This window comes from Acomys minous, assembly GCF_964271855.1.
Source record: "Acomys minous genome assembly, chromosome: 15".
NCBI lineage: Eukaryota > Metazoa > Chordata > Mammalia > Rodentia > Muridae > Acomys > Acomys minous.
In genome coordinates this window covers 56,918,284-56,944,068 of record NC_140497.1, presented here as the reverse complement: position 1 = coordinate 56,944,068, position 25,785 = coordinate 56,918,284, and the positions used below count along the sequence as shown (strand labels likewise).

The 25,785-nt window shown below is 46.7% G+C and overlaps 1 protein-coding gene across 3 annotated transcripts in view; it reads left to right on the top strand.

Moving 5' to 3' along the window:
- Positions 1-375: 375 nt before the first annotated feature.
- Positions 376-25,785, top strand: part of TEC (tec protein tyrosine kinase) — a 110,502-nt gene continuing 85,092 nt past the window's right edge. For 2 of the 3 annotated variants that reach the window (XM_084760395.1, XM_084760393.1), the window contains exon 1: positions 376-470. The gene's annotated coding sequence lies outside the window, so the exon portion shown is untranslated. Of the gene's footprint in view, positions 471-530; positions 589-25,785 lie in introns of those variants that run through there. The other variant, XM_084760394.1, reaches the window with a different exon arrangement.

The following is a 25,785-nucleotide window of genomic DNA, read 5'->3' as shown; positions in this document are numbered from 1 at the left end:
AGGCTTGCCAGTAAATCACCCCAGGGCACGCCATCATCCGGTTTGCCCCGCAGGGGCTAAGCGGAAGTGGAGGTCGGTTTCTAGTTCCGACCGTCCGGGCTTTGAGCCACCCACAGGTGCCATTGCTACGGGGGACCTAGGAGCTTTTTCTGAACGGTTCTCTTGGGATGGGAAGTAGGGACTTAGAGAGACCCCGCGCCACGTCTGTGTGGATAAGAGACGCTCCCTGGAACTCCAGCCGCAGGACCGCGCTCTCTGACCCAAGCCTCTGGCTTTGAAACTGCAGAAGGACGGCGGGAATGAGCCGCTCTAGGCAGCAGAGGGCAGAGGCGGTGCGGCGAGGGGGCGGGACCAGGGGAGGAGCTAGACGATGGGCGTGGCTGTAGGAATGGTCTGCGCGCCCCAGGCTCGGGACTCTGCAGTTCAGACGTCGCAGTGTCCCGGCCTGTCTCTGCACAGGATCCGTCTTGGTGAGTACCCAGGGACTCTGGGCGGGGAGGATCGGAACGGGTGCGCGCACAGTGGCCTCCGCCTGCTGGAGATTGGCCTTAGTGGGATTGGGAAGGGTTTCCAACCTTTCGCACCGAGGTGAGTGAGGGCTCTCTGCGTCAGGTGAGCAACCTGTCCCCCTTGGGCCAGGAAGAAGGGACGGATGCGCTCCTCTGATGGCCTTCCCTTCCCTGTGGCTGCAGCCTCTCTTTGGGCTCCAGATCTGAGGCCTTTTGGACTCGGTTTCTGAGCCGAAGCCACTCGCGGTCGAATTTCCTTCCCAGTCGATCGGGGATTGGCAGGCTGTCTTTCACCTCTTTGCTTGTCCCGCGGGAAAGTTAGAATCCATGAAGATGGTCCGCAGTTCGCTGTGCCGGAGCAGGCGAACTTTGTTTGTTTGTTTGTTTATCCCTCCTGGAAAGTGGTCTGTGGATCTTGATAAACAGGGGCTTGGAGAATCTATGTGGAAAAAACTATGTGAACCTTATGCCTGGGACGGTACAATTTTTCCTGGATCTTAAATTTAACTTTTCCCTGTCATTGGTGAATGACAGATAACTCTCTGTGTATCAGGTCCCATGTTGGGCCAGTCTTTGGAAACTGTAACATTTGATTAGAAGAGTTGATCTCAGTGTTAAATTGGAACGGGGTTGGCTGGTGGTTAGGTGGGTTTGAAGGCTATCCAGAGTAGTCGGATGTTTTAAGCCATGTGCCTTACATTTTTCCAGTGAGTACCCATTTTCCTCTTAGGAAACTCTGACGATCTATTCCCTTCTAGACAATTCTCTTTTGCAGAGCTGGGGAGTGGTAGGAGGAAGTGTCAACTTAACAGCTCGGGTCTCCTAAGTAAGATTGGGGATTTAATAGATTAATAAATGGCACTGGTAGCTCTTTGATCTGCAAGACTCAAGTGTATTATGGAACTGCTTGATTTCCCCTGGCGTGGGTGGTGATGGTGGTGTGGGTGGGTGGTGGTGGTGGGGTGGGCAGGGTGGTGGTGATGGTGGTGTGGGTGGGTGGGTGGTGGTGGTGTGGGTGGGTGGTGATGGTGGTGTGGGTGGGTGGTGATGGTGGTGTGGGTGGGTGGTGGTGGTGTATGGCTAAACTTATGCATTACGCATTTGAAAGCATTCTTCGTGTCCAGTTACGTTTTCATTGTTTAAGAAAGGCTTATCCTTTCACCGTACTCTTACTAATCTGAACTCTGTTCCTATCCTTGCCAACTCGGGGTGCTTTCTGTAGTGTGTTTATGTTAATCCAGTGCCCTCATTCTTCCCACAAGGGTGTGTGTATTCTGGTTTGTGGGTCTGTGTGGGATAAGTATTGTAAACACATGCAAACCAATGCTGTGCTCTAGTTGGCAATACTTTTGCCGTACGTGAATCTTCGGCCTAGAAATGTTCTCTCTTCCTAAGTAGCAAAGAATGTAGAGCATGAATGCATGTTTTAGCGTTGCCACACTGCTTTCTTACTTCATTCTGAGTTAAGGTGGTCTTGTTACAAAGCAGGGCTGGGGCTATGTTTTTTCTCAATCCTGTCATGCTCAGTGATGGTAACCTTTGGTCCTTAAAAGAGGATGGTGACGCTGTGGACAATTACTGGCCATTTGTATTCTTGAAGAGGAATGCCTGGCCTCCTTTCCTTGCTCCAGGCACCCAGGGCTCTCCCCAGGCCTCTGCCTACAGGTTCTCCACACTGCCCTGGTTGGGTCCTCTCCTACTTGCCCTGCCCGTGTTCTTCTAGGTTTTGGCATTTACTTCACCCCTCCCTGGGTCTCCACTCCCATCATTTGTTGTCTACAGATCATTAAGGGCATGGTGATGGCTCCCCTGTGGATGCTCAGTAAGTGTCTGCTGCTGACTCTGGCCCTGTTCAGAGTCCTTAAGATGCTCTCATCTTGTCCAGTGAACATCAGAGGAAGCGGAGTCTTTGAGGTTGAATTCATAACAACAGTTTGGGGTGGCAGCTGTTTTGTTTGGACTAGGGTCCTAAGTGGGGTATCCAGGTCTGTAAGGAATGTAATTGACTTATGGCCATTGGCAGTGGGGAAATTATCTCACTCCATGTGATTATGCTATTAGAAAAGATTTGTTGGGGAAAACAACCCCAAGCAACATAGAAGAGAGGTATAGAAGTTACCTGTACCTCCATGCTGGTCTCTGCCTGTACCTCCCTACTGGCCTCCGCCTGTACCTCCATGCTGGCCTCTGCCTGTACCTCCCTGCTGGTCTCTGCCTGAACCTCCATGCTGGCCTCCACCTGGGCCTACCTTTTGATCGCTGCCTGGGTTGGCCAGTGGGTTGGATTATAACTTAAATTTCTTCTGCAGGCTTGACTGCTCAGAGCTCAGATGACCAGAGCTACCATAAAACAGTGGTTGGAAATTACATTTCATTTTTTAGAGGAAAAAAAGAATGTAAATAAATAACAAATAAATAACACAACAACCAAAATCCCACAAACAGGTTGCTACTGGGGAAACAGAAGGAACAAACAAATGCAAATGTAAAATATATGTGGGCACATAATTTGGCTCAGAAGTGACTAGATCAGTATAAGCCACAATATTAATAGTGGCTAGGTCAATACTCGCAGCTAAGCCAAGCACAATTTTTTTGTGTTCCTTGGAATTAGTAATTGTTTGACACGTGTGTGTGTGTGTGCGCGCGTGTGCGTTTCTCTTTAATTCAATCTACAACCTTTGACTGGTTTTCTAAGCCTTTGCTTAAAGGAATCAGGTCTGTTGTTCATTTCATTTTCCCCAGGAAGGTGAACCTGAACCGCCTGGCTTGCCATACTCTGGAGAAGTGCAGCTGTCACTCAGAGGCTGTCCTGTCATTAGCAACCTGGGAATTCCCATCATTTTTCTCCTGGTATCCACATAGCTTCCCGTATTGTGGTGGACTCCTCAAAGCTTCCTGGAAAGGAATGCATGGGGGGTTAATTTTTCTAAGACTAAGAGTGAGTGACTGAACATATCTATTTTCCCCTCAAAATTTGTAGACTGGCCGAGTGTGGAACTCTAGGATGGAAATGTCAAAGATGTGTTCCAGCATCTTCTAGATTATGGACTTCTGGCTTTGTTTTTGTTTTCATATTTTCAAGACAGGGTTTCTCTGTGTAGCCCTGGCTGTCCCGGAACTTACTCTGTCTACCAGGTTGGCCTAGAACTTACAGAGATCCGCCTGCCACTGCCTCCCAAATGCTGAGATTAAAGGCGCGGCCACCACTGTCCGCCTGAACCTCTGGCTTCTTAATCTTCGTTTGCAGCCTGTGTAGAGGCCACAGCCTTGCTGTGCTCTTTCTGTGAGGTTATGAAATATTCTCTTGTTCTCCACAGTCTCTCAGTTTCCTCGTGCTGTGCCATGGTTTGTCTTCTTTTCATCCAGTGCTGGGCTTTCGAATCTGGGAATTTACATCTTTTAGTCTGGGAAATTTTCTTGAATGATTTCATTGGTCATTTTCTCCTATTTTTTCTGTAGTGTTTCTTTATGGAATTACTTGTTTAGATGTTAGGTATTTTGGATCAATCTTTTCATTTTTTACCTTTTGCTATTTCTGTCTTATTATTTCTCAAATCTTTCCCCACCCCCTCCCCTCCCCCCTCACCCCCTAGCCAAGACAGGGTCTCTCTGTGTAGCCTTGGCTGTCCTGGACTTGCTTTGTAGACTTGGCTGGCCTCGAACTTACAGTGATCTGCCTGCCTCTGCCTCCTGAGTGCTGGGATTAAAGGTGCGTGCCACCATACCTGGCTTATTTCCCAAATCTTTCAGGAGGATTTTTCTGTAATGTTTCTTTAAGGAATTAGTTGTTTAGATGTTAGGTGTTTTGGATCAATCTTTTCATTTTGTACCTTTCACCATTTCTGTTTTGTTATTTCCCAAGTCTTTCAGGAGGATTTTCTCAGTACTAGTATTCAAGATTAACATTGAGTTTTCAGTGTCTTTAGCATTGTTATTATTTTTGTTTTCATTGAGACAGAGTCTTGCTATGTAGTTCATGCCTGCCTAGAATTCACTGTGTAGCTGGCTTACTGTCCTGTTTTAACCTCACAAGTGCTGGTGTTAGAGGTGTGTCACCATATTTGCATCTAATCAAGCTTTTTAAAAAGCATTTTAAAATTTAAAGCTACTCCCTTCTCTGTTTTGTTCCTCAGGTAGATATACATGTGTATTGGCATGTGTAAGTTTTGTGTCTATGTACTTCTCATTTTTATCTTTTGGTCAAGGGTCATATCTCTCTGGGGAACCTATTGACTGATGTTTTTTGCTAGAGTTGTGTGTCTTCACGCCCCCTCAGTTTGCAGAAGTGTAGTGAAAATGGGCAGTTTGTTAGAGGTGTTCCTCCTTCTGCTCTGGTTGCCTACTTAATTTTGGGGCATGTGGTAGGTGGGGAGTTGATAAGTGGAAGGTGTGGATGGACTTGCTGGCTTTAGTTTCATCTTACGCTGATCCAACTGGGCCTCCCCCCCCCCCTTTTTTTTTTTTTTGCTTTTTTCAAATACATTTATTTTATTACACATGTATAAAACAAACTACATACAGCAGGGAGAACCATGTGACAATCATGAGTTCTATAAATGTTACATTCATAGTGGTTTGGCTATTTGTATTTGTCAAGCTTGAAGTAAACATCTTTCCTGTCTTGTTGGGTTGAAATTTCTGAATTAAATTCACTATCTGTCCTATCTCAACTCTAATAGCTTAACTCCTTGATCTTGATCTAAAAAGATCTTATTCTTTAACCAACTAAACTTGATTGTAAAACTAAACTATCTGGCCTTCAACACCCCTCAGAGACTTGTGAAGGAATAAAACTTAGCTTCCTGAGTGAACCAGCAGTGCAGGGTAGCAGCTTCCAAAATGAAGAAATTGACTGAGACAGTTTACTGCCTGAACTGTCACCCAACACTCTGTAACGTTGGAGCCTCATCTTCGGCCTTCTGGCCCAATATATCTGACAGACATATTCACAAGGCAGGAACTATTGAGGACTTGCTCACCCTTTCCTGGCAGAGTGTGGCCATCGACTCTGCGTGCATCTAAGCTGCCCATTTTTAGGCAGAATTCTGTTTGTGGCAGGAACGAGGACATTTTTGGGCCTCCTGTTTGAGAGGTCTGGTGAGAGTGACCAGAGAGGCTGTTCTGGTCTTCTGGAGGCTCATGCCTGGCTGCTGGTGGAGACGAGGCTGACGTCACGGCCTCAGAACCCTTTCCTGCTGTTTGTCCAAACTTAACCCGAGCGTGGAAACTAAGGGGCAGCCGCTTAACTTCTTCAGGTGGTTGAAGGGATGTAGGAAGGGCCAGCTGACTTTTTTCTTTTGTAGTCTTGGGGGTTGAGCCCAGAGCCTTGAACACAGAAGATGCTCTCTGTCTCATCCCACCCTGCATCCCGAGACCCAGGCTACTCCCCTTGCTCTGTAGCTCGTTTATCTAAGAGGTATGTTTTCCATTGTTGTCTTCTCCTCACCCCTAAAGGAAAACTGCTTTTCTCTGGCAGTTCATTTTACTGGGATTTCAGCAGTAGAGGAAAGGATGCGTTTGTTCCTCCTGCTTTAGTGTAGGAGTGTTGGTCTCCTCAGCAGCCACTACCTGGACTCCAGGGGCTAGGTCTGGGTGGTGTGCTATCAGTCTCCCTCACTGTACCACAAGCACGTGTTTTCTAACCAGCGTGGCCCAGAGTCTCACTGGACGGGCCTCAGGTGCCAGGTCTCTCTAGTCCACTGCTAGTTGATCAAAGTTGTTGTAGGAAGCCAGGATTGGACCTGTGGTTAGTGCTGGTGTCTGGGTCATTCTCTTTTCTCCCCAGTCCAGGTTGTCCTCAGAGACTCTGTCTGTCACTTGGGCCACTACATGTCTTAACTGCGGGTAAGCTCAGCTTATAACATCTCAATATGAAGGATAGCCCATGTGCTGATGGTGGTTCTGTGACCTCCAGGAGGCCGGCTGCCTTCCCAGAATCCTCTCTTCCTGTTCTCAAGTGTGTGCCCTTCTTGGAATGTGTACCAAGTTCCTGTTTCTGGCTGGCTGAACAGTGATACTGACCTAGCCTTCCCATAGCCACTCTCCTGGCTCCGGCTCAACAGCTGAGTCATCGCTTAGGCTCCCTTCTGGAATCGTGACCTCCAGCATTTTTTTCCCCAAGAACCCCATGGCATCAGCGTTCTCAGTGGTGACACACAGAGGGATATCCCCAGAAATCATCCTCCACAGAAGCAGGAAGAGCATTCTTCCCCAGTCATTTTACCTGCAGGCTGGGCAAAGCTTTGTACTCTCAAATGACAGGTGTACCACAGGAAGAGGAGGGGTGCAAATAGTGGGCATGGCTGCAGGACAGCCAGCGCTGATGCAACTGCCTGTGGTGGCTGAGAGAAAAGGACAGACGCCAGAAAAGAGCCATGTTGCTGTTCTCCAGTGGTGCCACGTGAATGAATGCTTGTCTGGGAGGAGCCTACATACCCATTGGTCTATTATTATTATTATTATTATTATTATTATTATTATTATTATTATTATTTTGTCTTCATGATTGGCTCTATGTAGCCTAGGTTTGCCTTGAACTTGTGACCCTCTTGTTTTAGCCTTAGGAGTATTGAAATTACAAGTGTGTACCACCATGTCTACTGGGCATTTTTTCCAAAGGGAGTGTGTGTGTGTGTGTGTGTGTGTGTGTGTGTGTGTGTGTGTGTGTGAGATCTGTCTTTCTGTTCGTCTGTCCATTTGCCCATCCATATGTGTGCATATGTGTTATCTATCTGTCTATCTGTCCATTTGTCCATTCATCTATCTATCACCTATTTTTTTGTTTTGTTTTGAGACAGGGTCTTTCTGTGTAGCCCTGGCTGGCCTTGAACTCACTGAGATCCTTTTGGCTCTGCTTCCCAAGTGCTGGGATTAAAAATTTTCGTCATCACACTGGGGGTCTTTCTTTTTTTTTTCTTCCAGAGAGAGACATGGCCTTTCTAAGCACATACGGGCCTGGAGCTCACCCAGTGTATGGGGTCAACTCACACACATCTGATTCTCATGCTTAGAAAGACTGTTTGAAGCCGCCAACATGCCCCTTTGCACGATGTTTGTTGTTTTCTCCACTGGCTTATGCATTTCACGTGAACTCGTTTTGTTTTCCCAGCTGTATCACATATACTCGTCTAGAGACCGCACAATATTTAAAAACCAAAAACCAAAAACCACTTGAATGACTTTTCCCAGGTAACTGTAGATACTTTGCAGTTAAAAAAAAAAAAGATTTTGTCATAAGTAACCATGCTCTGTCCAGTTTGTCTAAAACCCTGACTTCGCTTTCAAAGTAGCAAAGTAGAGATGGAAACAGAATATTTGTGTTTTTCTGAGAGTATTGTTTCTCATATTAGGTAGAAATATTCTTCACAGAAACATGTGCTATTATGGTCCATATTTTCCGTCAGTGTTTTCCTTAGTGTAGTGTCAGACACTGTCTTGGCTTGGTGGGGAGGGAGATACATGTGGAAAGATGGTATCTGGTGACGAAGGGAGCCCTTTGGATTTCAGCACTGTGTATATATTTTTCTCTTGTAACTAGATCCTTCACTTCCAAGGTTAGATGTGTTTGACATGCTTAGCTACAGACTAGCAACATCACAGGCTTTAAATCCCCATTGACGGTGTGAGATGCAAATCCTGCAGACGCCCGCCTGTTGGTCTCCCCTAACCCTAACCTATCCATTGGTCAGCAGCGTTACCTCTCCCCCTTTATCCTGCACAGAGTTCTAACCAGGAGTGTGATGCTGTTTCCTTAGAGACCCCTGCTTCCTCATGTGGTTGCCAATATTAGGTTTCAGCTGCAACCCGGGACATGTCCACATGAGCTGGACCAAAAATGGCCTGGATTTCCTCCCCCCCCCCCCCCCCCCGCCTTTTTAATTCTACACAGGAATGATTTCAGAGTCCTATGCTTTTTTCACTTTGGGGAACTATTTTTCAGAGTGCCACCCTGGGATGGACGGCTTTTCATTTCTGTCAGTCGCTGCCAGAGGAGCACGAACGTACTCAGCTGCGCAGGCGCAGGCCAACCTTCCGTTTCCTTAACTTCGGCCCTCTGGGATTGACAACATCACCTGTGTGTAGGCTTAGCTAGATTGTTTGCAGCTATGTATGCAGTTGTTGGGTTGTAGGTCAGGTATAACTGTCAGAGGAACCTGGCAGAGCTATGTCTGGTGGCGCACACCTTTAATCCCGGTACTTGGGAGGCAGAGATAAGAGCATCTCCATGAGTTTGTGAACAGCCTGATCTAGATAGTGAGTTCCAGGACAGCCAAAGCTACCTAGTGAGACCCTGACTCAAAGCGGGGGAGGGTGCAGTAGCTGGTGACAGGCCCACGTCTAGGGGCTTGTTTTTGTTGGGCATATAGTTTATTTAGACTTTTTGGTTGTCTCCAAGGGTCAGAAACATGGTGGAGAGGTTTTGATGGTAACTCTGTAGCTCTCTTTGCCCTTTGTACTTTACCAATCTTACTGTGAAGGCATCTGAGGCACCTGGGAAACGACAAGCCTCTAATTCATCCCCCCATTCCTCTGCTGGTGAAGTCGGGCCTGCCCAGTGAGGCACGCAGGGTGGAGCAGATCCCTGCGTAGAGCTTTGCCCCCGATACCTGTCCTGCTGTCTTGCTCCCATGCTTCGGGCCTCAGCCGCGTTTCTAAGTCAGCTATTAACTGGAACTATGTTCCCATGGCTTCGCTCTTCCATCTGTTAGACAAAGCATAACAACACCTAGTTAACAACCCACTTCAAAAAGGTACACAGCCGAATGCTTATAAAAAAAACTTTGAGCTTTTTCTGAGGGTGTTTTATACACGTTCATAAACAATGAGATGGCTTCTCTATTTGGCAGAGAACAACTGTGTTTGTGCTCATTTTATAGTCAGGAAAAGTGAGCCTTAGAGGGGATGGTGTCTTGCTGAGGATCACAGGGTAAACAGAGACACAGGTAGCATAGTGGGCTGTGGAATTTTTTTTCAGACTAGTTAGGACAAATGAATTATAAAATCATCTCTCCCAGGATTGGAGAGATGGCTCAGTGGTTAAGAGTACTAACTGCCCTTCCAGAGGACCTGCATCGGGTCCTGCCTCCAGGTGCCTGCCTTGTTTGAGTTCCTGCCCTGACTTCCCTCAGGGATGGACTGTTACCTGGAAGTGTAAGCCAAGTACACCCTTTCCTCCCCAGCTGCCTTTTGGTCATGGTGTTGCACCACAGCAATAGACACCCCAAGGAAGACAACAGTGCACTCCGTATTCCCCAATAGTCAGCATCTCAAGTGTTTGTTGGGTCTGTCTAGTGTGCCGAGTGTGGGCTGAGGGTGGAGCGTTTTCTCGTGTGCTCTGCTGACCCCTACTCATGGAGTCTGTGCTTTCCTCTTGCTAGCATTGTCTTTTCTTACCTTGGAAGCATAGTTGAAAGCCGAGGGTCAAATACAGAGATCTGCTTCTAGCAAAATGAAAGCAGTCAGCTTCTTCAGGGGTTGCCTCAGACCCTTAGCCCTGCGTAGATTCTGAGAATGCTTCAGAGAAGAAAATGGGTTTTACTCTGTGAGCCACATTAGCATGGACATTTCTGCTAACAGGGGTGTGGCTGTGGCTCACTTGACACCTGCAAGGCCTTGGGTTTGATCTCCAGCCCTACAGCCACAGAGGAAACTCCCAGTAACTGCGTTGAGAAAGGGAAAGGCAAGTGAAATTGCTTTTCGAAACATGCACTGTGTAACCCAACATTTAAAATACTATAATTTTCCTATACAACCATATAGCAATTTTTAAAAAAAAAAAATGAGAAGCAGTTAGGAGCAAAGCAAAATAATAAACAGTGCATCGTCTGTGGGAAGATACTTCATACTGCTTCAGGTTTAGGTTAAAATGTCTGCAGTAGGAAGGCTGCGTTCTCTCAAGTGCTGAGGGGTGTGTGTGTGTGTGTGTGTGTGTGTGTGTGTGTGTGTGTCTGTGTATGTGTGATGAGTCCATATTGACAACAGCATTGGCAACAGCTGCACAGCAACAGTTCACCTGTTCCCAAGGCCAACTGGCTCAGATTTTATTCCACCCTGACATTCCCCCATCCAGTCTTACTTACATGCCTGTGTCTAAGGCTGTACGGGTTGTTGCAACACTATGGACTGTCCTTTTCGTGAGATACTTCGTAGGTCTGCTCATTTTCTGCAACAGATTTTAGAGAGATAAGAGATAATAATTTCAAAGGAAGGTATTTTGCCTTCTAATTTATGCAGAGCAATTTTTGGGGGAGAGGGTAAGTAGTTATAATCTCTGTGTCTTCTGGGTGAGCACAACTGCATCACCACCACCACCACCACCACCACCACCATCACCATCACCATCACCATCATCATCATCATCATCATCTAATTTTTATAAGCTTAGCAGGATCCCATCCCCTTTGTCAGTGGCTGGGAATATGGAAGCAGTTTTAGTCGAATTGACCTCTCCTCCTGTAGAAAGTGTGTCCAGAGGCACATTAACCTTTCCACTGTTATACTTTGAGAGCATTCCCAGGTGCCTGACACATTTCTTGATTTGGATTGTCACCTGGCTTTGACGCCTAGGCCTCTGGCTTGTGTCCTGAGTTGCTCTAATGATCTTTGACCCTAGACTGACTGATGTGACTGCGGACATGGCTTTCCTTTACAGAGTCCCTGCTCACCCTTCATGTGGTACCGGTCTACACATTGTCATCACAGTCGTTTCTTATAATAGCGACGGGCTGGCTCTTGATTGATTTGTGTCAGGCATTGTGCTGAGCTGTTTATGTGTGTGATTTAATTTTGTCCTTGTAAACATCTCCAGGAGACAGGCATTATACCCCCATTTTCTGATAAGGAAATTGAGGCATTGAGAAATTACGTATTTGACTTGAGGTCATACAGCTAATGAGGGCCAGAGGTGTTTTATAGCCCATCCCTGACTTAAAAGTTCGTGTGGCCGTTAGTGGCCAGGCCTTCTGCTTGTGGCCCCTGTGTGCTTAGAAACAGGAACCACAGCATAATAGACTTACTGTTGGTTGGCCCAAACTTCTTCTCCTTGGGGGAAGTGGAGTTCATGTGGTTTGGGTAGGATTGATAGAAGCCTGTGGTCATGTGACCCAGCTCTGGTCAGTCTAAAGATTCCTCCATCAGGCTGTCATTGGCCCAGGAGCTTGATCCCAGTTGGCTCCTGGGCTCCCTATAAGAAAAGGAGGTTTTCTCTGACTCTTAGAAGAGAGTGAGTTGTCATGTAGGGAGAAGTGGCACTGAGCTGTGGGGACAATGGAGACATCTACCTTTGAAGCTCAGGGTTCAGCGGTGTTCCATGTGTCTGGCATGTTAGGCTTATGTGAGCCAGTGTGCTTGTGTTTCCTTAATTCTAAGTATTTACATTTGACAGGGTCCACGTAGACTCTGAGGATGCAGCTTTGGCTTCCCCATTACCATATTCTGTCTCGGGGTGAGCATAGGCATTCTAGGGTCTTGCTATCTACTTGGGATCCATATCTTATTGATCCCGGAAGACTTTGGGTCCCATCAAGCCATGTACTTCCCTTATTGGTTGTTAATCCTTAACCCAGTGAAAGGGGAATACCACACCCTACCCTTCCCTGGCACTCCTTACTTCCCAAGGGGTAGCCCACACACATGGCTCTGGGTGGGGTGGATACTGAGCCATGAGCAGAACATTGGAGAAATCTGTTCTGCCTAGACACTGGGGGATTAATCACCATCCTACTCTTTGAATGCAGATCAAAGACTACTGAGCACGGAACCCATCTGGGCCTGGACACTCTCTGGGCTCCCAGCCAGCTTGGGTCAAAGCCTTGTTCTCAGCCCTGTTTGCCTTGACTCTCGGCCTTTCTGGTCTTCGTTTGCCTGTGATCTTTCACTCCTGTTGTGAATCTCCGTTCCATCCTTCTGCTGGCTTCCTTCCCGCATCTTCCCGCTGTCCTCTGAGAGCGAGAGCGTTGTTCCATTGTGAATCAACTCTCCCACGCAGAGGCCAAACCCTCCCTTCTCCGCAGCTCTCTGGGAGGGTTCCCGTTGCCACTCCCGGGGCATCACTTTCTGCCCTCCTTTAGACTTCAAGCCATTGTGGCACACACCCTTCTGGCTTCTCCTCCTACCAGCCTGTTAGTCATCCTCCTGATATGATGGTTTCTGCTTGTCTCTCACAACTCTGCTCCCCCTGTCTTCATGTGTATGGCTCCCCTGATATTTGTAATGGTGGGTAGTTGCTTGTATTTGGGGGTCTGTAATAGAAGTGGTTAGTTGTGGTAAAAGGGGGTTTGCATTAGCACAACCCGTAACCAAGACCTTGAGACGTGAATAGGATTGCTGTAGGTAGATCAGACGTTTAAGAGCTGTCCAGCTGAAGCTAACAACTTGGGCAGAAGCCTAGAGATACAAAAAGTCTTGCTGGGATACTAGGGATACGAAAGGAAGGGAGAGCCCAGGCTGATGCGGTATGATCGTATTTATGTACGGTCAAGGGATGAGTGAGAAAGGGGACTGGGTTGTAAAGAACAGGAGGATAGCTTTGTTGGAGATTTTGTAAGTGAGGAGCAGTAAGGAAGGTAAGACTCGTGCTGTAAAGAAAGACAGTGGAAGAGGACACGGGTGAGTTCGTGGGACTCGCTTGGCCACTACAGTGGGGAAATGAGGCTGGAACCTTGCTGCTTAGGAGCGTGGAGAGAGTGAGGCCCTGCCTGGTGATGGGAGACAGCATCTGTATACCAGCCAGGGACCCGAGTTCTCAGCCCTTTAATTACCTTGTGCGTTAAAAGTAAGATAACTTACGTCATGATGGTAAAAATAATGTAAACTATATAAGCGTATGATGTTTCCCAAAGCATGTTTTATAGAATGCTACAACTCCAAGAGATGTTAATAAGGTTCAAGGGAAATAGAATGAGTTCTGTGACCAAACAAAGTTGGGAAACACTGTATCTCATGTGATTCATAGAACACGCTCTCATATTACATGCTCTCAGATGTGCGCACAAGAAACAGGCTTGATGCTGTTTAATTCAGGGTTTTCCTAATATATTTATTTGTTTATTCATTCCCCTATCCAACAAGCATTTAGAAGGCTCACACTGTAATAACACAGATATAACATGCTAGCTAGCCCCTGGGCCCTGGAGTGGAGAATGTTGTCAGCCCATACACATGCCCCTCCTCATCTGACATGTCCTAGTGTGGTGAGGAGCGTGATGTGGGAAAGCCCGTGTGAAGGTTGCTTAAACATTCCTGTTTGTACTCTGGAATGGAGCAACGGGGAGTGACTGTCCATCTGCCTGTCCCTCTGGCCCCGCGTCTCCGTCTTGCGTCAGTCTCTCCACCTCTTCACAGAGTATTTCCTGCAGAGCACATGGCAAGGAAACTTTCAGGTCTGGGAAGTTAGTGACTCGCCCAATTTACCCAGCTAGTTGCAGAAGAGCCAGAACCTAACCCAACTGGTTCTAAGTTCTATGCCCATTGCGTTGTTGATGAGAAGGGACAACTTGAAATGCTTAAAAATGGGGGGAAGCAGCTCTTTAAGTAGAGCTAATAGGTTGAGTGAGACCCAGCTTAATCAATGTAATGTAAGGATCTCCATCACCACCTGTACTATTGAGTGATGATTTGTGCCAGGCCAAATACTCTCTATGCATTTCTTTAATTTCACAGCCCCATGTGGTAGTAATTACGATCTTGTTTAATAAACGAGGGAGTTCAGTGAGTGCGGTGTACTTCTTACACAGCTTGTAAGGGCAGAGCCACACTTCTGTCCCAGACTGTTTTGAACCCATTCTGTGCCACGTGAAGTGTTTTTTTTTTTCAGGTTCAAATGGGCAGAGTCAGTGTGTCCTCTCTCCTTTCCACTTTTGCTTGTCACCTTTGTGAATTTCAGCCAATTGGATGAGCACACCTATCGTCCCAGTGCTCGGGAGGCAGAGAGGAAGTCTGCAAGTTCAAGGTTAGTCAGGGCTGCATAGTGAGATGACTGATCTCAACAAAACGAAGAAGACCAACCGTACATACAAAAAGTCAGAAAGACATCACACACACACACACACACACACACACACACACACACACACACACCTAAAACATACAAAAATACAACCTTCTCTCAAAAAGGAGCTGACCCGTTCACTGAGCAAGGAAGCCAGGGAGCACTCACACAACGCTCAATGGGAGCACTCACACAATGCTCAATGGGACCTAACTGTGTGAAGGGGATCCAGGAGCTCAGGGCTCAGGCAGATGCACACGCTTGGATATTGTTCTTGTGAAACCCAACAATTAATGGCAAAAGCATACAGTGGAAATGCACAGGACCAAGAAAAAATGTTATGGTGATAACCATAATGCTAAGAATTGAAATCAAGCAGAGTAAAATGGCCTGGATATTTTATTTTTTTCAGTTGTGTTTTGTTTTTTTATTTTACGTGTATGGGTATTTTGGCTGCATGTTTGTATTTACACCACATGAATGCCTGGTAGAAGATTGGATCTCCTGGAGATCCAATTAAGGACAGTTGTGAATCACTATGTGGGTCCTAGGAATTGAACCTGGGTCCCCTGGAAGAACAGCTTGTGTTCTTAATCACTGAGCCATCTCTCCAATCCCCACTTATTATTATTATTTTAATATATTTTATTAATTTATTCATATTACATCTAAATTGTTATCCCATCCCTTGTATCCTCCCATAACTCCCTCCCTCCCATTTTCCCCCTACTCCCCTCCCCTATGACTGTGACTGAGGGGACCTCCTCCCCCTGTATATGCTCATAGGGTATCAAGTCTCTTCTTGGTAGCCTGCTATCCTTCCTCTGAGTGCCACCAGGCCTCCCCATCCAGGGGACGTGGTCACATATGAGACACCAGAGTTTGTGTGAAAGTCAGACCCTACTCTCCACTCAACTGTGGAGAATGTCCTGTCCATTGGCTAGATCTGTTAGGGGTTCTAAGTTTACTGCACGTATTGTCCTTGGCTGGTGCCATAGTTTGAGCAGGAACCCTGGGCCCAGATCCGCCCATCATAATGTTCTTCTTGTAGGTTTCTAGGACCCTCTGGGTCCTTCTTATTTCCCCATTCTCCCATGCTTCTCACCACCACCACCACCACCACCACCACCATCATCATCATCATTATACAGTCTTACTGCATAGCCTTGGCTGGACTTGAACTTGCAACCCTCCTGCTTCAGCTTTCCCAGTGCTGGGACTACAGGCTTGTATCAGCTAGTCTGCTAGTTTAGCTCTGGTGGTGCATGAGTTACCTTTTTTGTTGCCATGACAAAAGCATTGTAAGGAAGAGTTTATGTCAGCTCACAGACGGGAGGTCCAGCTCATCATGGCAGGGCATGGCTGGTGGCGGGAGCTGGCGGCAGCTGGTCACATCGCAAACACAGTCAGGAAGCAGAGAGCAGATGGTGCATGCCAGCACTCAGCTCATTAGCCTTCATTTTATTCATCCCAGGGCTCCAGCCGGGGTGATGGGTGTAGCCCACAAAACTCGTCTTCCTACCTCAGTTTAATGTAAGCTAGATCATTCCTCACAGGCATGGCCAAAGGCTTGTCTCCAGGGTTAGTGCAGTTCTGTGAATTATTGGTCAATATTAACTATTGCAGGGAGTCAAAGCAATGCCTTTTTGTGAAAGTGACATGTAAAATAAAATTGAAATTAGAAGTAGGTGGAGTGGGGGAAGGAAGGAGAATATATATATATATATATATATACACACATACATGATAGGTAGATAGATAGATAGGTAGGTAGGAACAGTTCTTAGATAGAAGGACCATCTTGTACAAAGATCCTGCCCATGGATTTCTCTGTTGGAAGAACAGGAAGAATGGTAGTGTGCTTAAATCATGATGGGTAAATTTGGGAGGTGGCACTAAATAGAGTTGGAGGTAGGCTAGGTTAAAGTGGCTTTTAGTGTAAGCATATAAGCAGGGACCAACACGCAGATGATTTATGCTTTTAAAAGACTGGTGAATGGAGAAACTATTACAAGGCGATAAGGACACAGTGAGACCCATTGTGGGGGGTGGGGTGGGAGGACATTGCAGTAGTTTTGATAAGACCATGATGGTGGTGTTATAGTTTTATCAGTTACCAGCACAGTAATGATGTATAACGCACATCTTCATAAACTCAGCAGCATTCAGTAATAATGATTCACTGTTGCTCAGGAGTTTATGGAGCGGTGGTGTTGTTTCCTGATCCGAGCCAGGCTCTGTTGGGCTTGACTGTCAGCCTGTGGGCCTGTAATAGCTGTGGGTCAGGTAAGTAGCTTTGCCGTGCTGCTTGGGTTCTTAACTGTGTTGGGTTTGGGAGACCTGGATGCTGACTGGTTTAGGATGCCTTTGCTGGGATGGCTCTGCTCTTTGCTTTAAGTCCAGCCCACTTCTTCAGGAGCCTCGCTCGGCTTTCTTCTTGGCCACATTTTTAACCAAGAATGGAAATACAAACAAGCAAACGCATCTTCAAATTGTACCCATGGTTAAGTTTGCTTCCATTCTGCCTGTCAAAGCAGGTTGTTTGAGGATCTCCATAGTAAGCGTGGGAGGGTCTGGCAACAGGCAGGCACTCAGCTAGAAAAGAATACAAGAAATCGCAGTCCTGCCAATGAATACTAATGGGGGGGCGGGGTGTGTGAAAGAGAGAGTTAGCTAGGCTCAGAAGATATTTTGTATCTATAGTTCAAATAACATGCTTAGAAATTAGATTTAAAACTGAGAGGTTGTATATGTGGGAGAGAATCAAAGCAGCTCCCAGGTATGAGCCAAGAGGCTACGGGAGAGAGTGAGGTGTTTACTCAGATGGCAAAGACTGGGTCAGGAGCAGGTTTGTCGGGTACCTAGAGTTCTCAGATACCTGATAGGTATTGAGATAAAGATGTCAGGATTGTGGTTGGTGAAGAATTGCTCTTGAGGAGGAATTCAGGGCCGAGCAAGCAGGTTACAGAGGCATCGGTAGAGATTGTCTTTGTAGCCATGGCATGGCATGCGGCTAACCGTGAAGGGGTTGTCTACGCGTGGAAACGAAGCAGGCCCAAGAAGGAGCCCAGCACACCTGCCTTAGAAGTAAAACAGAAAAGCGGAGTCCAGCAAAGAGGCTGCCTTAGTCCGTGTTCTGTTGCCGTGAAGACACACCACGAGCAAGGCAACTCTTCTACTATAAAGCAAAGCGTTTAATTGGGACTGTTAATCCGTTGTCATCATCGTGGGCAGTATGACGTCATAAAGGTAGGCCTCGTGCTGGGGAAGTGACTGAGAGCTTTTCATCTTTATCTATAGCCTGCAGGAGACAGAGGGAGAGAGGAGAGAGAGACACACACTAAGACAGAGGCAGAGAGAGACAGAGACAGACAATAAGCCCGACACACTTCCCCCAGCACAACCGCAGTTAATTCCAACAGAACCACATCTCGTAATCCTTCTAATAGCTCTTAGATAGTTCACCAAGCATGGAGGACCAGGCATGCAAATATATGAGCCTACGGGGGCCAATCTCCTTCAGATCAGCACAGAGGCCCAGGAGGTACAACCTCTAAAACCAAAGAAATATAGGGCATGCCTGAGGCGTGGGAACCAGGAGAGGCCATGCACCCACATGTGTTGAATGCAGCTAGTGGGATGTGAATTAAGAAGCGGGTACCGGGTCAGGTCACGTGGGCATCCTTAGTGACTGATAGGTACAGACTTGGTAGAGTGGCAGACAGAAGCCTCATGGGAGGAGTTTGAGGAAAGCATGGGAGGGAAGACATATTTAGGCAGAAAAGATAACCCCTTTTTCCAAGAACGGTTCAGAAATCACTTGGTACTTGGAAGTGCTGGTGGGCCAAGTGAGTGGCTTCTTTAGGGGATGGTAAATGACGCGCCATGCCAGGGTGGGACTGGCAGAGATGCTGGGCTGTCTTGAAGGCAGGGTACTACTCCAGATGTCAGAGGGGATGGGCTGAAAACTCAGACTACACTTTATCAGTGTTTGACCTTCCGGTGTATTTCCACCCCATGTCTTATGGTTCATCTGGAGTTCAAGGGTCTGTCCACTGTTGGAACAGTGTCTGCTGTCAACCTGGGTAGAGAGTGGGTCAGTTCTCTTGTCCTTCTGGCCAATTTTAGTGCCTGTGTATTAGGCCCAGGTAACATACACACACACACACACACACACTCACACATTCACACATATATACACACTCACACACATACACACACACTCACACACACATACACACACACACACACTCACACACTCACACACATACACATGCACTCACACACACTCACACATTCACACACACACATACACACACACACACACTCACACACACACACTCACACACACACACACTCACACACACACACACACACACACTCACACATTCACACATATACACAGTCTCATATATACACTCACATACTCAAATGTACTTTTCTTTTCCTTTCCCTTTTTTTTCTTTTGAGTGCTAGGGCTCAAACTCAGGAAAAACAAGTCTACCACTGTTCTGTGTCCCTTGTTTCACTCAACTGCCACACAGAGCAACGTGGCAGGGGTTTTTCTTTGCTTGTTTGTGTTGTTTTGCAATAGTGATGTCTCCTGTGCTGCTTTGAATGAGAGTGCCCTCCCTCCAAGGCTTATATATTTGAATGCAGTCCCAGTTGGTGGACTGTTTAGGAGGGATGAGGAGGTGCTCTCTCGTTGGAGGCTGTACCTCTGTGTCTCTGTCTCTCTCACCCTCTCCCTCGCCTCTGTCTCTCTCTCTCCCTCCCCACCTCCCTATTGCCTCTGCTCCTACCTGTGGACTGGAGGGCAGCTCTCAGCTAGTGCCTCAGTGCCCTGCCTGGCTGCCTGCCGTAACCCTTCCCACTAAGATGACCTTGGGCTAACCCTCTGAAACTCTATGTGAGACCCAGTTAAATGCTTCCTCTTCTAAGGTGCCCTTGTCATGGCATCTCCTCACAGAAACAGTCATCCTAAGAAAGATGTCTCTGTAAGGCCATTCTCAGTGTGCCTTTCGATGATTCCTGACTCATGGTGTCTTAGGTTTTGATACGGTTTACAAGTTTGGCAGCTCCCTAGGAAGGGAAAATGAATATGAATTAATGTGCTACTTTCTTATTCAGGCTTTTAGACCAGCATGGCTTGATTTCCCCTTTTAGTTGATAAAAAGAACCAACTGAACCCCGGCAATGCAAAGATTTCCATTTATTAACAGACTAGATGACTGCACCCTGCAGCCCAGTGGATCCCAGCGAGGCATGCATTCTGGGATCCCAGCTGAGCCACGGCCACCACGTGGAAGCTGGGAATCTAACCTGGGTCCTCTGCAAACCCAAGGAGTGATCCTAACCCCTGACTCATCTTTCCAGCTTCTCCAGAGCTTTCTGATTCGCCAGAAATACTACTGAAAAGCCCACCTGCCAGGGTCTTAATGGTTTTTATCCCTGTAATCAGAGCTGTCCTAGCTCAGTGTTCTTTAGGGGGAAGATAAATGACATCAAGAAACAGGGCCTAAATCAGAAGACATTGTCACCAGGCTGGGTGCTTCAGGCTGGGTGCTTCAGGCTGGGTGCTTCAGGCTGGGTGCTTCAGGCTGGCTGCTCTACTTGTGAGCCTGAGGCGGCGGGAGCTGAAGAGTAAGAACTGCCAGGGCCACAGTTTATTGAGAGTCAGCCTGGACAAAGTAATGAAACCCTGTCTGAGGATAAAAAAACGTTAAGAAAGACTTGAGCATGTGCCTTTCAGTGTTAGAATGCTCTCCTAAGTGTGAGGCTCAAGGAATCAATCAATCACTCAAACAACCAATTAGATGGAGTTGGGATGTGTGAATGCTTCCACTGGGCAGCCATGGGTCTCTGAGACTGGGCATTTTCTGTTACACTGCGCCAGTCAGCTATGCATGTTATCACAGACCTAGACTCCAGAAAAGCACCTATTTGCCTTTTTTCAATTGATGGATATGTTGTTTAATGACAGCATGCTATGCCATTATCAATGTATTATCTACTTTCCTGTCATAGGGAGAAAGCCTTGAACTTCCTCTCATGCAACTTTTATCAAGAGTAAAATTGGATTAATAATTAATATATCCAGACCAAAGATCATCTTCCCGGTTACCAATTTTATTTTTTAATGTTTCATCGCTACTCCTGAGTTAACCAGAAAGTAATCTATCTTGCTCAGCCAGCGTGGAAATGCCTTTACCAAGGCTTCACTAAGGAAGCCATTATCAACTGTTGTGTGTGAAGCAGTGTGCTAGGGAGCGCTTTTGTTATTTCTAGCCAAACCCTATTGAAAATACCAGCAACAGCTTTTATTTCTGTCATGTGTCCACCAGCAACATTCCCCCTTGGAATTCAGTAATGGGAAGTTTTTCTTTTGATAAATTGGTATCATTAAAAAGAGATAACCATTTTATGAGGCACATGGTTGTCTTTCCCCCTACCCTGGATTTGGGGAAGTTCCAGTTTCAACAATCGAAGTTCTGAGTTCTGGTTATCAGGGTGGGGCAGCATTGTTGCCTGTGTGAATGGGGGTGAAGGAAACTCAACTGTGTGGGTCAGCCAAGGAGAGAGCGGGGGAGGGAGGAAGAGAGAGAGAGAGAGACAGAGAGACAGAGAGACAGACAGAGAGAGAGAGACAGAGACAGAGAGACACAGAGAGAGAGAGAGAGAGAGAGAGAGAGACAGAGAGAGACAGAGAGACAGAGACAGAGAGAGAGAGAGAGAGAGAGAGAGAGAGAGAGAGAGAGAGAGAGAGAGAGAAAGAGAGAGAGAGAGAGACAGAGAGACAGAGAGACAGAGAGACACACAGAGAGAGAGAGAGAGAGAGAGGCAGGTGATGCTTCCATTCCTCATTCCTGTGGGTGAGTGAATGCCCTAGGGTGCATGTACCCTCTTGATATCAGGTGTGACTGCAGTTAAAGGCAAATGTCTTTTCACGCAGACTGCCTCCAGAGCCCAATGCAGTAACTACTGTAAAGCGAAACCAAGAAAGCGGTCCTGTGCTTTTCTCCGGGCTACCTTATTTGAAGGAATAAAAAGAGGTCTCCCATTTCTCCAATCTCTCTTCTGCCCTTGGTTGTCACTTTCCTTCTTGACTCTGGGCTTGGCTATTTGACTGGCTTTGGCCAGTGACACTAGAGTGCATGGAAAGCCTCAGAGGCATGGATGTATGCACCTTGGGTCTTGGGGCTGGAGGACCCCTATGAACAAGCCCACAGGTCCCAGTGAAGAAGCCACACATGTTCAAGCTAATGGCCTTCAGGTGCCAGGCCAAGACTGCTTGGCCTATAGAATCAAGAGAAACAGTATGTTTGTTTTGCTTGATGTTAATGCTAATTTTATTTTTATTTACTTATCAAATTTGTTAGTTGATGGTGTATATGTGTGTTGGGTATGTGCAAACCATGGTGCAGTTGTGGAGGTCAGAAGGTCAGAGGACAACGTGAAGCAACTGGTTCTATCTTGCCAGCCTCATGTTTTCAACATTTTAATTTTGACAATTACATACATGTGCAGAATGTATTGTGAGCATCTTAATCACCAGCACCCTTTCCTATTCCACTCTTGCTGGCTTCCCCTTCTTCCCAAAATGTCCTACTTCTATTCTCTCTCTGTGCGTGCGCGCGCGCGCGTGTGTGTGTGTGTGTGTGTGTGTGTGTGTGTGTTATGGAGGTAGTCATAGATGCTGTGTTATTTTTTCCCTGGATTCTGAGTCTCTCTAGATATCCTTCTTTTTTGCTATTTTCTTTTTTTTTACATATACATTACACACACACACACACACACACACACACACACACACACACACACACACACACACTAAATTACATACAGCAAGAAAACCCAAGAAATTCATAGTGTTTTGGCTATTTGTATTTGGCAGCCTTGAAGAAAAACATCTTTCCTATCTTCATGAGTCTAAAATTCTGAATGTAAATCAATGTCTATTGTATAGATGCTGTGTTTTTATTATTACAGCAGCCACGTCTTATCCAGAAGTCAACATTTCAGTGTCTCCATTCTCCAGCCCTTACAGTCTTCCCACCCCCTTCTCTGTGATGCTTCCGGGTCTTTGGAAGCAGCACAGGCCATGGGCATGGCTCTCTGACCCAGGGTGAGGGTAGCACAGGCCATGGGCATGGCTCTCTGACCCAGACTGAGAGCAGCACAGGCCATGGGCATGGCTCTCTGACCCAGACTGAGAGCAGCACAGGCCATGGGCATGGCTCTCTGACCCAGACTGAGAGCAGCACAGGCCATGGACATGGCTCTCTGTCCCAGGCTGAGAGCAGCACAGGCCATGGGCATGGCTCTGTGTCCCAGGCTGAGAGCAGCACAGGCTATGGGCATGGCTCTCTGACCCAGGGTGAGGGCAGCACAAGCCATGGACATGGATCTCTGTCCCAGGCTGAGGGCAGCACAAGCCATGGACATGGCTCTTTGTCCCAGGCTGAGAGCAGCACAGGCTATGGGCATGGCTTTTGTTTTCCCTCTTACCAAAGCTGGTAGAATCCACAGTACCTTCTGAACACTTTTGCCCATGCTGTGTGCTTAATCTAGGGATAGAACATCTATCTCCAGTGTAGCCTGTGCCCCCTGGGGAGTCAGCCAAAGCCCATTTTACTGCATTCTGTTTTATCATGTGTGTAGAGAAGTAAGCTATGTGTTCCACCCGATTTTCTCATTTGATTTCTAACTCCTTTACTTTTCATTCTTATCGGCATGTTGTTTATATGTTACACTTTTTTCCTTATAATACTTTCCTGTTGAATAAATTCAGTTATGCGCAATACACCATTTACATCATTGGAAAGGGTGCAGGGCAGTGTCCTCGAGTCTCTCCATAATGTGCCGCCGTCACCCTTATCCAAGTCATGAAGACCTCCCCAGACCTACACCCTTCCCTCAAGTCTCTCTTCTTCCCTTCTAAGCAGCAACTTGCTTTGTGCTCGTGTGGATTCATGTTTTATGGTCATTTCGAACACACAGAATCAGCAGTTTGTGGTCTTTTGTGTCTCGCTTCTGCAGCAAATGCTTTCAAGGTGCAAGCTGTACCACATGCCAGGGTTTAGCTCCTTCTCATGGTGCCATGCTGTTCCATCACGAAGCTGCATGCTGTTTTGCTTGTCTCTTCATCAGCTGATCGCCCTTTGGGGTGCTCCCACTTGTGGCTATTATCGGCCTCACTACTCTGAGCATTCATGTGCAGTGTTTGTATGAGTATGTTTTCAATTCTCTTAAGTAGATGGCCGAGTCACATGGTAACTCTGTGCTCTAACATTTGAGGAACTGCCACGAGGTCTTTCACAGTGTCTGGACCACTTTACACTTTCAGCAGCAAAGTGTGGGGTTCTGCCTTCTCTGTGTTTACGTGTAAATTCTCACTCTGCTTCTGTTTTCCTTTCTGCTTTATTTTCCCTGTGTGAAGTGGGATTTTGTGCCTTTGGCGTGTGTTTTCCTACTGGCTGAATATCATTTCATTGCTCACTGGTCATCTGTGTGTAATCTTCGAAGTCATGTCTGCACAAGAACCAAGCCCATTGTAATGTATGTGTTTGTTTTCTTTAAGGCAGGGTCTCTCTGCTTTGCCCAGGACAGCCTTGAGATCTCGGGCCCCAGTACTTTCCTGTCTTTGCCTCCCAGGCGCTGGGATGTTTGGTGTGTGCCACTGATCTTGACGCCACTGATTTTTAAAATTATTTTTTAATTTTTTTCCTACTAATTGTTTTTAAGTTGATTTGTTCGCCCTATTCTTTTCCTTTCCTTTCCCCTCCCCTCCTTCCCTCTCTTTCTTCTGTTCCCCTTTTTTCTTTTCTTTTTGTGCTCAGCCATGGACCCTAGGCCTTGTGCATGCTAGGCTGTACCTCTGTGCTGTGCTCTCAGCCTTTTAAAATATTCATTTAGCATTTCTTTTATTTATTTTTGGTGATGGCATCCTCCCCCACCACCCATAGAGTCCAGTTAGTGCTGCCTGCTGGGATAATGACTGGCCTTGTTGGCTTGATCTTGCGCAGGTCACCACAGCCTCAGTGATGTGTGAACACAACTGCCACGTCCTGAAGACAGCACCTCACAGTATCCCTCCTCATCCTAACTGTTGTAGGAATTTGATCCCATTGTGATCCCTGAGATTGTGAACTGTAAATCTCTGTTTTGTTTTGTTTTTTTGTTTTTTTTTTTGTGGTTGAGCCCTAGTACACACTTTTAATTCAAGAGCTTTCTGTATACAAGATTTAATAAAGTTAACCCTGGGTCAAGAGGTGGAGCAAAAAATCGGCTGACAGGGATTACAGAGTAGGAGGGACTTTGAGTTGAAGGGTATTTAAGACAGCTGTAGAGGTAGAAGGAACTTTTAGCTTTTAGGTCTTTAGTCTTTGAGCTCCTGAGCTTCTTGGCCTATGGCTTTTCTGGCTGTGAGCTAGCAGGCCTTTGGCCTTGGGTTTTTTGGCCTTTTCCTCTTGAGCTGAGTTAGTGAGCCTTTTGGGCCTTTTTCCTTCTGGGACATCAGCTAATTTGGAAGGTCAGCTGGATATTTCTCTGCCTCCCTGAGCTAGCAGGTTTTCACCCCAGCATCTGGCTCCTGCGTCTTTATTGGTAAAATAGGATGACTGGGGTTCCCTTTAAAACAACGCTTAACTCTTATATTCTTTCTTCCTTCCTTTTTTTTTGTTCCCCTGAGCCTTGGCGTGGGGATGGGGTGGGGAGGGGGTTGATACAGGTGTCTCACTTAAGACTGAGCAAGCAACAGTTACTTATTCTCAGCAGTGTGTGTGTGTGTGTGTGTGTGTGTGTGTGTGTGAAAATTTTACCTTTTAAAAATGATTATTTTGTGGAAATATCCATAATATTAACCTTTGGTTCTCAAAAAATATGAATAGGCTAATATCTCCTTCTCTTTACATGCAAACTAGGGTAAAAAAAGATGTAAAAGTAGAAGGAAGACTGGGAGGAGGAGTGTAACAGTGGAAGAGGGATGAGAATGGCTGTGAGTGGGGAAAACCACCATAAATATCCACGAAAATGTTGCAGTGTAGCCCATCATTCTGTGCAATTTATACACACCAAAACGTGTGCAAAGGCGATTAAGATGTTGTATTGATGAAGAGAGGGACACAGGTGACGTCTGTCGAGCTGGATCTGGCCACTTTTGGTCCGGTGTTCAGGTGCCACGCCTCACTGTCCCGTGTGGTAGCAACACAGAAGCAAGCTGCACGGGAGCCCATGAAGGAGTCACATCAAAGCCGCAGGGGTGTAAGGGAAGAGGAGGCCTTCCCG